The sequence below is a fragment of the Ambystoma mexicanum genome, chromosome 7p (genome assembly GCF_040938575.1).
Source record: "Ambystoma mexicanum isolate Mex_15411 chromosome 7p, UKY_AmexF1_1, whole genome shotgun sequence".
Classification (NCBI taxonomy): Eukaryota; Metazoa; Chordata; class Amphibia; order Caudata; family Ambystomatidae; genus Ambystoma; species Ambystoma mexicanum.
Window position 1 is genome coordinate 675,045,225 of NC_090939.1, and position 15,332 is coordinate 675,060,556.

Below are 15,332 nucleotides of genomic sequence, written 5' to 3' on the forward strand. Positions count from 1 at the left end.
TGGCAGCGCCAAACACCGCACCCTTGCCCTGTGGTATATATAATGCTCCTAGGATTTCTGTGCACTGGGAACTGAGCATGTACACAGCCATCCTTGAAACAACCTTTTGTAAACAAGATAACAAATGCGCGCTTGGATCTTTAACACTACCTGCCACAAATCAAGCAAGGTGTGTGCTGCCTGCCCATGACCGCAGGCACCGATTCCAGTCTTTCCACCTATGTGCCTTTTGAAAGCGATAAACAAATGCAGCATATACTGCCACATGTCTCTCATCTGAAAAGGATACCATTTGCCGTCACACTTCCTCATCACATGAACTTGTTTTATGCCAAGTTGTAAAAGACCTAAACATGGTGCATGTGCATATCTGTACACATGGCCTTCATCTTGATAATAGCCAGCCTTCCTCCCAGCAACTCGCCAAGTATGGGAGCACGTCAACCTGCACAATGTAAGAAGGGTAAGGTGAGGCATGGCACAATGTGGGACACATTACGTATATACTCTATCCTCTACAGAATCCCCATCCAGATTTATAAGACCAATACAGACATAAAACAAGCACAGAGAGCCGATCACTTTAATAACAGTGGCAAATCACTCCAGGCTATTGTACTCCTAAAATTACAGTGCACTTTTCAGGTCGTTTGAGTCACTTGACCTTAACTTTCCCCTACCCCCCTCACGCCTTTTCAGCACAATAGAGGCTTGTAATTATAGGGCAACAATGTGCAACCTGGTGCGCAGTATTGCTGTATATAGAATAAAAAAGAAAACAAATGCAAAGAGTGGGAAGAAAACATAGGAGTGTAGTAGAAAAGAGAATGCTGAACTAAACTTAGTTGGTATTGTGCAGACCGAAATGCTTAGTATCCCGCTGCATCTAAACTGACTCGGCTCTGTTTAGATTTGACAGCACTCCTGTGCTCTCACAATGGCTCTGGACAGCCTGCTCTCTATTGAGAAAGCCTAGGCAAACCGTTCAGACTTAAACCGAAACACATGAAAATATAGCATTTTCGGGAAAAATAAGTCCCAAATATTGTCAGTGGTTCAGCTAAAGTGTTTCAGGTGGTTCAGGCAAAAAAAAGTGCAAACAGGGCAGGCTTGGTTTGATTTCGGCAGAGGCAGTAGGTTGCTAGAGCAGTTGAGGCATGGAACGTTTCAGAACAGTTTTATATTTTCAAAAATATTTCTTTTGAACAATTTTGAACATAGTGTTTTCTCATATTTATTAAAGACACTGTTTTTTTCATGCCAAACCCCTAAAATTTGACCGCCTAGATTTTCATAAATTTTGCCATGCTGATCAGGAATTAATGCAGTGAAAAAAACTGAACATCTACATGGCCACTTTTGAGATATTAACGATTTATGATTTATATATACATGACCAATGCACAGAATTTGCAGCTTTGATACGAAGTGCACACATACATGTAGAAGATGTACATTATCCACATGTACGCTAGTATGTGAAAGAAAACCCACATCAGAGTCAAGGCTGACTTTATTTATTTATTTGTATAGCACACAAAACCCAGAGGTATCTAGGCGCTTATGCTTAAGAAATTGGTTACAGTGCTTATGGTTACAGGATAGAAATAGTTACATCATAAAGTGCAAAAGATTGACGGTCTTTACTGGAATTAGGTTATAGGCAGGAAACAAACAGACAGTAATTACATAACGAGAGTGTAATAGAGTTCAGGTGGGCACATTCGTGGAGCCTAACCCCATGTTACATGGTGGCTGCGACACAAAGATGCAGAAAGTCAAATCAAGTAGGAACATTTGGGAGCCTAACACCATGTTGCAGGGCGGCTGCGATATAAAGATGCAGAAAGTCAAATGACGTAGGCACATTTGGGAGCCTAACTTCATGTTGCAGGATGGTTGTGACACAAAGAAGCAGAAAGTCAAATCAAGTAGGCACATTCGGGAGCCTAACCCCATGTTGCAGGGCGGCTCTGACACAGAGATGCAGAAAGTCAAATCAATTAGGCACATTCGGGAGTCTAACCCCATGGTACAGGGCGGCTGTGACAGAAACATGCAGAAAGTCAAATCATGCAGCACATTCGGGAGCCTAACCCCATGTTGCAGGGCAGCTGCAACACAAAAATGTAGCGAAGATAAGATGGCACAGGGAGGACAGCTAGATACAGGGTTCAGGCACACAGGCACATACATGCAACAGGAGGGGGCAGCTAGATCCAGGGTTCACGCACACAGGCACATACATGCAGCAGGGGGGAAAGCTAGATACAGGGTTCAGGCACACAGGCGCATACATGCAACAGGGGGGTCAGCTAGATGCAGGGTTCAGACACACAGGCACATACATGCTGCAGAGTGGAACAGCTAAATACAGGGTTCAGGTACAGAGGCACATACATGCAGCAGTGGGGACAGCTAGATACAGGGTTCAGGCACACAGGCACATGCATGCAGCAGGGGGGGACTGCTAGATACAGGAGTGGGCCTTGAGAGGAGGGCTGGCCAAGACTGCCGGCTCTCCCATAGGCCAGTATGACCAGAGCCCCAGCCAATCGTGGGCAGCAGCAGGAAACAAGGCGCATGCACTCGGGTGCACGCGGTGTGGGCGGACGTCATGGAATGGCCAGGAAACAAAGGCAATAAAGATTGCCCACGCTAATAGCTCAGGAAGTCTTCATTCTATTAGATACAAGGAGGTGAGCATTATGCTATTTCTTTCTTTATTTACTGCCATGTCAGCACTTTAAAACGTTCAACTTTAATACTGAACATTTCTGTTTTTTAGAAACAAAGTTTAGAAAACAAAATGCAGAAGTTTAAAGATCCTCTAGTCCATAGTCTTATTCGATCAATCTGCATCAGGGAACTACAAGCCCCATGAGTCTTAGGTCTGAGGTAGTTCTGACCTTTCCCCTAAGCCCCTATCCGAGGGCAGACCTCTCCATAAGAACCCCTCTGACCAGGTCCTTTCCTCTTTCTTTATGTCTGTCCACTTGAACAACTTAATTTTTGCAAACCAAACCGTCTATTATCATTGAACAGAGAATTGTTCCTTGAAACTGATAACTTTTGCGGTCCAACATGACCAACTTGAACAGGTTTCCTTCCACTGTTGAGTAGTGTTTCATCCGGCCGTCTTTTGCTCTTCTCCTGTAAATAATGGAGAGCAAATCATGAGGGTGGGAATGAGCAAAGGAGTTACCTCATAACAAATATAGCAATGCAGACAATAATCTTGCCATTCTGGGTGGGATATAATGCTCGCCTCCTTGTCTTTAATAGAATGAAGACTTCCTGAGCTATTAGCGTGGGCAATCTTTATTCTATGACAAGACAGGAGGCTCGCATTATGCTTGTTCAACGCTTGCTACCACCAAATTCGTAATCTCAGAAACAGGCTTAAAATAGAATGTCTTAAAGGTTGATTCGGAAGACCAATCTGCTGTTTTCATAGTTTCCTGAAGAGACACCCCTGTCGCAAAAGCTTTGGAAGCCATCGCTCCCCTAGCAGAGTGCGCCCCAAAAAGTGACAAATCAATTCCAGCCCATTGCATAATCTCTCTCACCCATCTAGCAATGGTCGCAGATGCTACAGCATGATAAGGCTTCCTGCGCGCTATAAGCAGCTGTGACACCCCTCGCAGTCTAAGATGCGCTGCTGCTTTTTCATAATCTTTAATACACTGCTCAATGCAAAGCTTCTTATTACTTGTGAAGTATGGGTAGTCTATTACTCTCGAATCTGTCGTTGTTCTCTTGGAAATGGTAAATGATACCCCGTCTGCATAGAATATTTTCCTATCGACGTCAAGCGCTTTGACATCAGAAACTCTCCTACAGGAAGTGAGGCAGAGCAGCATAGCTAGTTTTCCTGATAGCTGAGATCGGGATACATTTTCGTTATCTGGCCATCTGAGGAAAAGACGAAATACGTCTCTCACATCCCATAACACTTTATACTTGGGTTCCGGTGGCTTCTTAAGCTTCATCCCTCTTAGCAATCTCACGACCGCTGGGTTTTCTCCCACCGTGTTACCTTCCACTTTTTCGTGACCCGCTGAGATAGCGGACCTATAGACTCCCACTGTTCTCAAGGCACCGCCTTCTTGAAATGTAAAAGCTAAGAAGTTGAGAACCTCTACTACAGGGGCTGAAACGGGATCCACACAGTGGTCCGAACACCAGGTAGCCCACCCGTTCCAAGCCGCACCATAGCTCTGAAGGGTGGAAGGCGCCCAGGAATCTCTGATGCACTCTGCAGCGAGCTGTGAAATTCCTGGCAATTCCCATCTTTTCCTGAAACTCAGCAGGCTATCAATTGCAGCATGCCGGCTGCTATGAGTGGGTGAGCTTGCCCTGATGGGTCAAGAAGAAGGTCCGGCAGAATGGGAACTATCCCCGAAAAATCCGTAGAAAGTTCCATTGCTACTGGAAACCAGGGCTGAGCCTTCCACAAGGGTAGGACTATCACAAGATCCGCGTGATCCCTGCAAATTTTCGCTAGCGCTCTCGTTATCATAATGAATGGCGGGAAGGCATAATGCACTGCTCCTGTCCATGACTGCAGGAAGGCGTCCGTGCCCGCTGCATTCGGGTCTATCCTCCAGCTGAAGTATACTGGCATCTGAGCGTTCAGTCTGGACGCAAACAGATCTATGTGCAGGGGCCCCCAGAGTTCGGGCAATTGTTGGAAGACTAGCGGGTGAAGCTTCCAATCGCTGGAGTCCACAAGATAACGTGAATTCCAGTCTGCCACTTCATTCAGAGTCCCTGGCAAATACTCTGCTGATACGGATATTCTGTGCTGGATACAGTAATGCCAGAAGCTCTTCGCTAATTCTGCCAGCATTTTGGATCTTGTTCCGCCTAATTTGTTTATATACCTTATGCGGAGATATTGTCCATCTTGAGCAGGACGCAGCTATTTACTCTCTCTTTCGTAAAAGCGCGAACTGCGAAAGAGCCCGCCAGAAGCTCGAGGCAATTTATATGGAGCTGTAACTCTTCTTCTGACCATTTGCCTCCTGTCTGCACGTGTTCGCACCTGGCTCCACAACCTGATCTGCTCACATCTGATTCTATTACCAGATCTGGGGCATCGCCGAAAATGGCGTGACCGTTCCAAGCCTCCATATTCTGCAACCACCAATGGAGCTCTGTGAGGGCTTCGTGGTCCAGAGTTACTAGTTGGTGGTAGCGAAGGCCTCCTTGCAGATGTTTTATTTTGAGCCGCTGTAGAGCTCAATAATGAAGTGGTCCCAGAAAAATCGCTTGAATAGAGGCTGCTAGCAGACCTACTACTCTGGCTAGATTGCGAAGCGAGATAACCCTTTATGCTATCACAGCTCTGAGCTCCTTCTTGATCGCTCTCACTTTGTACCCTCTGAGCTCGAGAGATGCCTTCACAGAATCTATTGTGAAACCTAGGAATTCTATTCTCTGGACCGGAGTCAGCCAAGATTTCTCCAGGTTCACAAAAAAACCGAGCGAAGTCAGAAGTGAGAACACCCACTGGACGCTCTTTGTCAATGATAATTTGTCTGGGCCAAAGACGAGGATGTCGTCTAGATAGATAATAATACGAATTCCTCTCTCTCTGATGGCAGCTGCCACTGGTTTCATGAGCTTGGTGAAAGCCCACGGAGCGGAGGAGAGGCCGAACGGGAGGCAGGAGAAACGCCATACTTCTCTATTCCATAGGAAGCATAGATACTTCCGAAACGCTGCTGCTATCGGAATCGTAAGGTATGCGTCTTTGAGATCTAGGCGGGCCAGCCAGTCTCCGGTACGCAACAGATCTCGAAGCAGATGAATCCCTTCCATCTTGAAATGGTTGTATACCACCCATTCATTTAGATCTTTCAAATTTATTACGGGCCTTATTTTGTCCCCTCTGTGAACTAGGAACATGGTGCTGAGGAAACCGGGACCCTGTTGGTACTCGCGCTCTATCGCGCCTTTGCTTTCTAACTTTGTGAGCTTGCAGTGCAGGAGCGCTGCTTCCTCTTGCGTCATGTGTATGGGGCGAGGTTCTGCTGTCTGCACGGGTGTTCCTATAAACTCTAAATGCAGCCCCACTACTGCTTGCAAAATCCAAGCATCGCTTGATAAGGCTTGCCATTCGTTCAGGTAGTGGAGAGTTCTCCCTCCCACACGCAAGCTTGCAGTACTCACCCACTGACTGCCCCGGTTGCCCGTACGATCCTCTTCCTCTTCGCCCTCTTGGAAATCTTGTTCTGGCAGGGAAGAAGGTATCCTGCTGTCTAGACTCCCAGTAATTTGATCGTTGACCTTGGGGTCTTCGCTGGAAGGTACGGCGACTGGACGAGTGACCCCTATGTCGTCCGGTCCCGGCAAAAACTCGCCCGGGGAAGATCTTCCTGATGGAACTCTGTGCTCTCTCTAGAGCAGTGTATGTGCCCACGAATTGAGACATTTCTTTAGCGAACGCTTCGCCTAACAACATTCCTTTGGCGCCTCCACCTGCCTCATAGCTGGCGAGATCACTCAATTTGTTATCTATTATTAACAGGACTCCTCTTCTTCTTTCCGAAGAGATGGCACAGTTGGCGTTGCCTAGGAGGCATACTGCTCGTTGCGCCAAGTTACCTAAGACTGTCACGTCTACTGGGATACTGGTATCTTTTGATTCCTCCGCCAGATCCATGATCTTGGCTAGGGGCCCTGAAACGTCTAGGAGCTTGTCCTGACACCCCCTCCAGGCGCGGTCTACTCCTTTCCTTATATCACGAGCTGCTTTGGTCACAAAGGTGACCATCTTGTGGTCTAGGTCTGGAGTATCTGCAAGCGTATTCGGCAGCTCTGGTTTGGGGCACTCCGACCTCATGCGTGACCTTACTTCCCTTTCTAGGGGTTTTCTAATGTGCTGGGCCATGTATGCTGCCACTCTGGGTGACGGCTCCCAATCCGATGACTTGGGGTGCCGAATGGCCTCTGGATCGAACATGTCTGTTGTATCGTCAATATTGTGGGGGCCTTCAACATCTTTATCGATGTAATCTTCCTCCTCACCCCCTTCATTGTCGGGCGAATAGCCCTCGTCTTCGTCCCCTAGATTCTACACCCCTGGGGCAGGGGGTCTGTACTGACTTTCTTTTTTCTTTGCCAGAAAGGCTTCTTTAAGCCTGGCAAAAGGGTCGCCTTCCAATTGGGGAACAGTGTTAACCCTTTCATCGATATCCGGGGGGGTCAAAGAGTGCTTGCTCTTCTGGGCTACCTTACACCCCTTCTTTTCAACCCCTTTCTGGGGGTGTCCTGCCGACGTTCCTTACTCAGGGCTGCTAGCCCGTCTTTTCCTGGCTGTAAACTGTTTCTGCTGTTTAGCAATAATCATTTCTAGAGTCTCCAGCCTTTTCGTAATAGGTTGCACCCCCTGTGAGACAGCTTGAATCAAGGAATCTCCAAGTACCTTCTTAAAACTTAATGATAAGTCAGAATCTTTTTTGGAAGGGTCTTCTACCCACTCTTCTTGGCTCCATTCTGGGGAAGTGGAAGGAGTATTAGTGGGGGTGCCAAATGTAGCCATGTCCTTGGTGCTGGCAGAGCCAACTGTGAGGAAGTCAGCAGCTGGAAATGCTTCTACACACGTCTTAACACGTGCTCTATATTGCTAGCAGCGTGTGTGTGAAAGCAGCTTCCCTTTTTTTTTTTTTTTTAAATCTGACTGGAGCTCTATCAAACCAACTTCCTTCGTTCTCTGTTCGTGCGCAATGCGCGCGGAAGCTGGATTCCCAGGGGACGCTGGGAACTGTGGAAGGTTCCAGCTCCCCTGGGTCCTAACGGCCGCCGTGTTCGCCGGCGCCGAAATACGGAGAGAGAGAGAGCGGGGTGCGGTAGTCTAACGCGGGCTAAAGATGCACGCAACTCCGGCCCCAGCTCGCTCACAAAACTCTTCTTACCCGCGATGTGCTGGAAACTCGCTGTGCTCGCGCTGCCCTAATGATACGCGCCACGGTAAGAACACGCGCGCGTTCTGAAGCGACTACAAAATCATTATATATGCGGTTCGTCTTCCTGCGCGAGCCGTTGAAAATGAGCAATAAGCATTACTAAGTGTATTACAACAAATATCCAAGCAATTAATATCCATATACAGGTAATATAGAGTTCATCTATCTCTCCTACAGAAGAAACAATAAATCATGTCACTTATTTGTTGGCAGCAGAAAGAAAGAGGAAAGGACCTGGTCAGAGGGGTTCTTATGGAGAGGGCTGCCCTCGGATAGGGGCAGAGGGGAAAGGTCAGGACTACCTCAGACCTAAGACTCATGGGGCTTGTAGTTCCCTGATGCAGATTGATCGAATAAGACTATGGACTAGAGGATCTTTAAACTTCTGCATTTTGTTTTCTAAACTTTGTTTCTAAAAAACAGAAATGTTCAGTATTAAAGTTGAAAGTTTTAAAGTGCTGACATGGCAGTAAATAAAGAAAGAAATAGCATAATGCGAGCCTCCTGTCTTGTCATAGAATCAAGGCACAACAAAGCTGACTCCAGGCAAGGGCGGGCATATGGCAAAGATAAAGCATTCTTTGCAATGTGGCAGCGGAGCACCACTGCTCGAGCACAATGTGTAAGTCAAATATAGTATTCAAAAACTTGCGCTCTAATGCAAAATTGTTTGGAATAAGCCCCCAAGGCTTACCTTCCTTCCAGATGGTATGGGAAGCACTGAATGGGTAGCAACTTTGATGTTTGTTTTCAGGAGATGCAAATTGTGTACAGGTGGCACATGCTCAGAATCAATGCACAGCATCTGCACAAAATGTACATGTACAATTTGTGCGTTACGAACATGTACACTAATAAACATCTGAAAACTCACATGAAAGTCATGACTGACATTGATGTCAGTTTTCAGAATATAGTTTTCAGAAGATGTAAATTGTGCACATGTATGAACTATAAAACTCATATACACCTTATGAACATACTGAAAACTTGCATCAAAGTCCAACCTTACTTCAGTGTAAGTTTTCATACATATAAGAGTCGTATAGGACATGCACATTTCATGACTTTATACTTGTATGATATACACTGACACACCAAACACTCATACATAGCACTTACGCCACACAGTCTTATGCTACATGCACTTACTACACACTTATGACACTCATACCTATGACACATACTCCCACAACAAAAGCTCTTACGACACATGCTCTCTTATGACACACACTTCTATGACACAAGCTCCTATAACGCACACACACAAAGCACACTCATACCACACATGCTCTTATGACATACACTTAAGACGCATCTACTTATGCTACTTCTGTTACTCTATTTTCATACACGCTCAGAATCAATGTACAGGTCTAAATAATTTGTACATGTAACAGCTCATAAGATTTACAGAACCTATTCTTATGACACATACTCTTACGACATATGCTCTTCCAACACGCTTAATACAGATGCTCTTACAACACATGCTCTTACGACACATGTATTTATGGCACAGACTTCCAACACATGTTGCTACGACACCTGCTCCTATGACACATGCTCCTGTGACAGACGCTTCTACGACACACACTTACAGTACATACATTTATGCCAAGTGCTGTTACGATATTATGACACATGCTCAGAATCAATGTAAAGCTTTTATACAAAATGTAAATGTACATGTACAATATCTACATTTTGCGCATAATAAACTACACTAAGTTTTCATATGTAGAGGAAGCCTATAGAAGATGTGTATTTTATGCTTTTATAACAAATATTCATATGCTACTCATACACAATACACTCACATGCCAGACATTTACACACAAAACAATTACTAGCCCAACATGATCATGTTTCACCCCTTCCACTTTTTAGTGGGGATTCATCAGGGGCGATGTATTCAGTCAAACAAATATAGGTTTTCATTAGTACTATCACTTTCAAAATCTCCAATCACTGCTATCAATATTTGGATATTACATACGGCTTGTCATTTCAGTAGGTGCCTTGCAGTCAAAACTATTTTTCAACTTTATTGATGTACACAACATCCTCAGTCTCTAGCTTTAGAGAGATCATACATCTATTTTGCTTTCTTGCTAAGACCAATTTAATGCTATTATTTTTTATTAAGCCTTATTTTACTCTTCATATAATTTCACTTGTTGAGTCTTAGCCCCTGTTGTCTTCAGATACAGGATACTAACATGAAGCAGATATAGGTGTCCGGCCCGTCCTTTTCAATAATGAATGCCACTGCTGCCTTGTTGGCAGCAAAACACTAGTATAACCCGATATCCTAAACAGGCTGCTTCTATAGTGTTAAATCTACACTCTCTTATTTTTGTATGTTTGCATACTTTTTCTCTGTAACTCCAGCTTGCGGTTTTCATATATCTGCCTGCTGGCATTCCATAAGACCCAACTCTTATGTCCTTGCAAGTTCTTGCTTAGAAGGTGATTAATAGCTCACCTTTGCTAAGTGAAATCTGGAAGTAGTGTGTTTTTCCTTTTACTTATGTACAGTGTTAACTCATGTGCATCCTGCTACATAGAGGTTTCTTCCTCTAGAATGAACTATGCTGTTATTGACTGAATATGCTATCCATGTTGGGTTCTTTACACATTCATAAAACATGCACAGATCTATTAAGTATGCCACTTGACACCTATGAGCCTGCTGATTTCCTTACTCCCAACGTTTTGTCAATACTAATAGACAAGCGGGACATATTATATGATAACATTATATACAGTATTATTACCATGTTCGCCCTAATGTTTATTTATTCAGACCTGTAACCTGTGTGCCAGTTTTAAAAATCAACTGCTTCTCGCTTATTAACAAAGCTTTGTCTCTATGACTCAAATTGCTGCACCTAACTCTTTTCAAGGCTGCCTATTCTAAATCCTACTTAGTATGTCCTGTTGCCAGCCCTACAGATAAGGGGTGTATTCTCCATTTTCACTCCATAATAATTGGCAAATACTCCCAAAAAATAAAAATAGGGAAAAAAATACCCCCAACAAAAACAGGAAAAAGACATGTGGAATCTTGCACCTGTGCTTTCACTCTCACAGCTCCATGGATATGTTTGGACCAGTAGGGCACTTAGTATCACAGGAAGAAACTACTATTTTAACTGCCTTTTGGAAGAGGTAAACAGGTATCATTTAATGGGCATGAATAACTAGGTGCAAAGAAATGAATATCACAAAAACATTTCCGTTTTTCAGTTTTCCTTACTTATAAAATTCTCTCATTGGTAACTTGACTTAAGTTTGTACTCCCTAAAATATCATTTTACTCCCAACTTTAAAAAATAGGGAGTAAAATACACCCACTTCCAAATCTTTTCTGCAGCACTGTCTGTTGCAATACACCCAGTTTCAAATACAGCTTTTATTATCTTAGATTCAATACTTAACTTTCTGTTTAAACTGTCCAGTGTATGCTTATTTGCCAGGATATGTTATTACATACATGATCTGTGTAGTGTTACAATTAGTAAAGTGAACCTGACATCACAGGGTCTTTAAACATATATCAATCTCTGTGTCAAGTTAGTCCAACTCGTGATCAGGAGGCCTGGTAGAAGAACTCGAAGAGTAGCCGTTGAGTTCTTCCTACCAATGTGTCCCTTTGTATTTTCAAAATAAACTACAAAGGAACCAATTAGTCGAAAGATGGATCTACTGCAGCAGCTGGTGATGGACACAGACACCGTGGAGTGTAGACAAGGCAGCCGATCTGGAAACACTGCAGTGGGTGTTGATGTACACGGAGAATGTGACTGTAGAAGGTAAGGTTGCATATCAGCAGATTTCAAAACATAGAGCGTGAGAGACAAGTTCAGGAAGTGACAATAAATGACAATAAGGAAATTTGTATGATGAACAAATACCAAACATAGGGAGACTTACCAATGGGCAGACACTGGGAAGGCAAACTCTGCAAACCCAACCTATCACTGACTCACGACGAAACGTGGACTCCTAGATGGGATTTGGCAGTCTCTAGTCCACAGACTACCCCGACGAAACGAGGACGTCTAACGATCTGAGCGCAAGGTGTCAGTCTCTAGTTCGTGCGCTATTCTCTTGGGTATGCACTTTCACTCAGGTAAGGTGATGATGATGCCACAGTGTAGAGAATCAGGTTGTTTTTCCTTTTGACCCGGCGTGATGAATCCGAAAATGTTAAAGAAGGATGAATTCCACTTTGTGGCAAAGCAGGACAAAGAGTGTTCTGGGGTTCGGCAGTGTGCGAACAGTAGAGGCAGAACAGAACAGCAGGCAAAGCAGGTCAAACAATGTTCCGGGGTTCGGCAGCGTGCGCACAGTATAGGCAAAACAGAACGGCAGGCAAGGCAGGACAAACAACGTTCCAGGGTTCAGCAGCGTGCGGACAGTATAGGCAGAACAGAACAGCAGGCAAGGCAGGTCAAACAGCGTTCCGGAGTTCGGCAACGTGTAAACAATCCAAGTGCAGATAAACAAGGAAACAAGGCGTTTCAAGAAACACAGACTGCGGTCAAAGGCCCAAAAATGATCAGGCGCAGCCAAGGAGGACAAGACATGGGAACGAGAGCTTGCTGTGATTCAGACGAAAATCAGAAGCAGCGAGTACGGCTACACGGAAGCGTTATAACGGGTAGCCGTGACCTCATTTGGCTCCTCCTCCTCCCTACAGCGCGGTAGTCTTGCTTGTGGAGAGGACGCCATAGTTGCCATGGCAACATGGCAGCACTGGTTTGGAAAAGGCATTTTGGCTTTTTAACAGAGGAACAGAGTTTCCTTGAAACGTGCAAGGCCCGTTGTCGAACACTTAGGGCTGGATGTTTTGTGGTAATCTTGACACTCTGTACATTTCTTTGTATTAAGGTGTGCTATACATTGTTGTTCTGTGGTGTGCATCTAAGTCGCCAAAGGCACCAGAACACTGGAGGAACAAAAGGGAGTGTGCAGGGCGTGACTTAGACATTGTGGTTGGGTCCACCACACTATTCATGCAGAGTCTGCTTACTTTATTACTGTAGCAATGTTGTATGCTGATCGTGATCAGCCTGCTGTAACAGTGTTATGCAGGCTAGAAGAACACAACAATTTCTTACAGGGGAAATGTTCTGTCCTCTCTGGAAATCCCCACATTTTTGTAATGTTGTTAACTGACTGTTGAATGGTTTTCTTTCTGATGTGCTTATATGCAAATATAGGTCTTGCCACTGGTTTGGTGCCAAGTTCTAAAACATGCCCTTGTTCATCAATGAGTGTCTTCATTTTATTGCATCGACTCGAAAATGTCTTAACAAGCACTACCCTGTCATTGCTCTATGCTTGACCATTCTAATCTAAGATGGCTTTCCTATCGTTGTTTCACACTCTTCAAATCTTGCATTGCCATTTCATAATCCTTCTGGTATTTGATGTTTCTATGTAGATTTAAATATTTTCCATGGGGCAAATTATCTCTCAACCCTTTCGGATGGAATGATCAATAGCTTAATAAAGCTTTTTTGTCCATAGGTTTTCTATACGTTTCTACTGTGAGATGTCCATGTTCATGAAAAGTGCTGAAGGTCTAGGACATGTATCAATTGAGCATTCCTAGTGTTAATGACTTTAAATGGAGGTCTTTGATTTACAATGCTGATGGATATAGTAAACATTAGGACTTGGCCCTTTCTTCTCTCGGACCCGGAATCAGTGGAATACTTGAGAAAGGATATATCAGTATTCCTAGAAACCCAAAAAATTTCTATACGTTGCACGTCCCCTGTGATTGCATGGAATTCCTCTTAAGAGGCTTATTTATTAGTGAGAACTATAAGAAAATATAAAAAGAATCTGACAAAATTAAAAATGTGTTTAAACTATTAAATGGCTAGTTTCTGAAATAGATGGATAAGGAGTTGACCAAGAGAAGGTCTAGCAACTGGAGAAAGCACAGTATGAGCTGAATATTAACTACACAAGAAGAGCATGTTCTTGCTGCTATAGATACAAGCAAATACTGGTAGGAAAGCGGCAAAGCAGACAAATTTCTGGCATACAAAATAGGCACTGCAGAAAGTGATGTCCATACATGGCAACCCAGATTAAGGAGGTTAATCATTAGATCTTTGACCTTATTGAACATTCCATATTAAATACTAGGCTGAAGGAAGTGGCTAACTTTTCAGACTTGGCTGCCTCATGGATTTAATCTTTCCTTGAACTCAGACATAGCAGTGTCTGTTCGGAAGTTGCGGAAGCGGTTCCACTTCCAGTTCTCTATGGAGACCCTCAGGGAGCTAGCACCTCTCCATGTATATATAACCTGTTCATGGCTCCCTTCTTCTTTATGTTAGAGGAGGAGGGGGTGGTATTTTCAAATTACGCAGATGACACCCAATGCGTAGTACCTCTAATGGGCTCCCACGAACAGGACGAGCACAAAGTTAACAGAATATTTAGCTTAATTGAGAGCTGGATGCTGGATAATTCTCTGGCACTTAATAGGAGCAAGACAGAGCTAATTATTGTAGGTAGTTCACACGCTCTGAAATCTCGAGATCATGCTTACAGTACATTTAAGATAGGGGACGATATTATAAGTCCGCTTCCAAAAACTAAAATATTGGGAGTCACTCTCGATCAGACTCTTAACATGAGAGCTCATGTTACTTCGGTTGTGTCTTCTGTGGTCTATTATGTAAAACTATTGTCACATCTGAGACAACTTATTTCCCAATAAGTGCAGAGACTATCGCGAGAGCGATTATAGGCGCTAAAATGGATTATTGCTGTAGCCTTTTACTGGGCACTTGTATCCGGGACTTAAAGAGACTGCAGGTTATACAGAATTGGGCGGTGAGAGTGGTTGTGGGGCTTTCGAGGGGTGAACACGTATCGGAGGCCAGGCAATCACTTCATTGGCCTCCAATTGCATCAAGAATTCAGTTTAGAACTTTAGTTATAACTTTTAAGTGCAGAATGCAATTGATGCCACCTTATCTTCAGTGCCACATTAAGGACAAAATTAATACTAGATCCTTGAGGTCTGTGTCACAAAATCTGTTGGAGCAACTTAGACCCAGGACTTCGAAAGCAGAAAATGGTGCATTTGTTTTTAACAGAATCACACTCTGGGAGAGCTGGATTGTGATTCGTAGTTCAACCTGAAGTGTTAATTAGAACACATTTTTCACACACAAAAACACTTCATGGGGTCCACTATTTGGTGTGGAAGCTATTCATTATTCTGATACCATTCAATGTGTGGCCTGAATTGCCATTTCCTCTGGGGTAGCCCTCGTGACATGTGCAGGCTTCTGTCCTTGGGTGTGGGATTGTGTGGTCTTC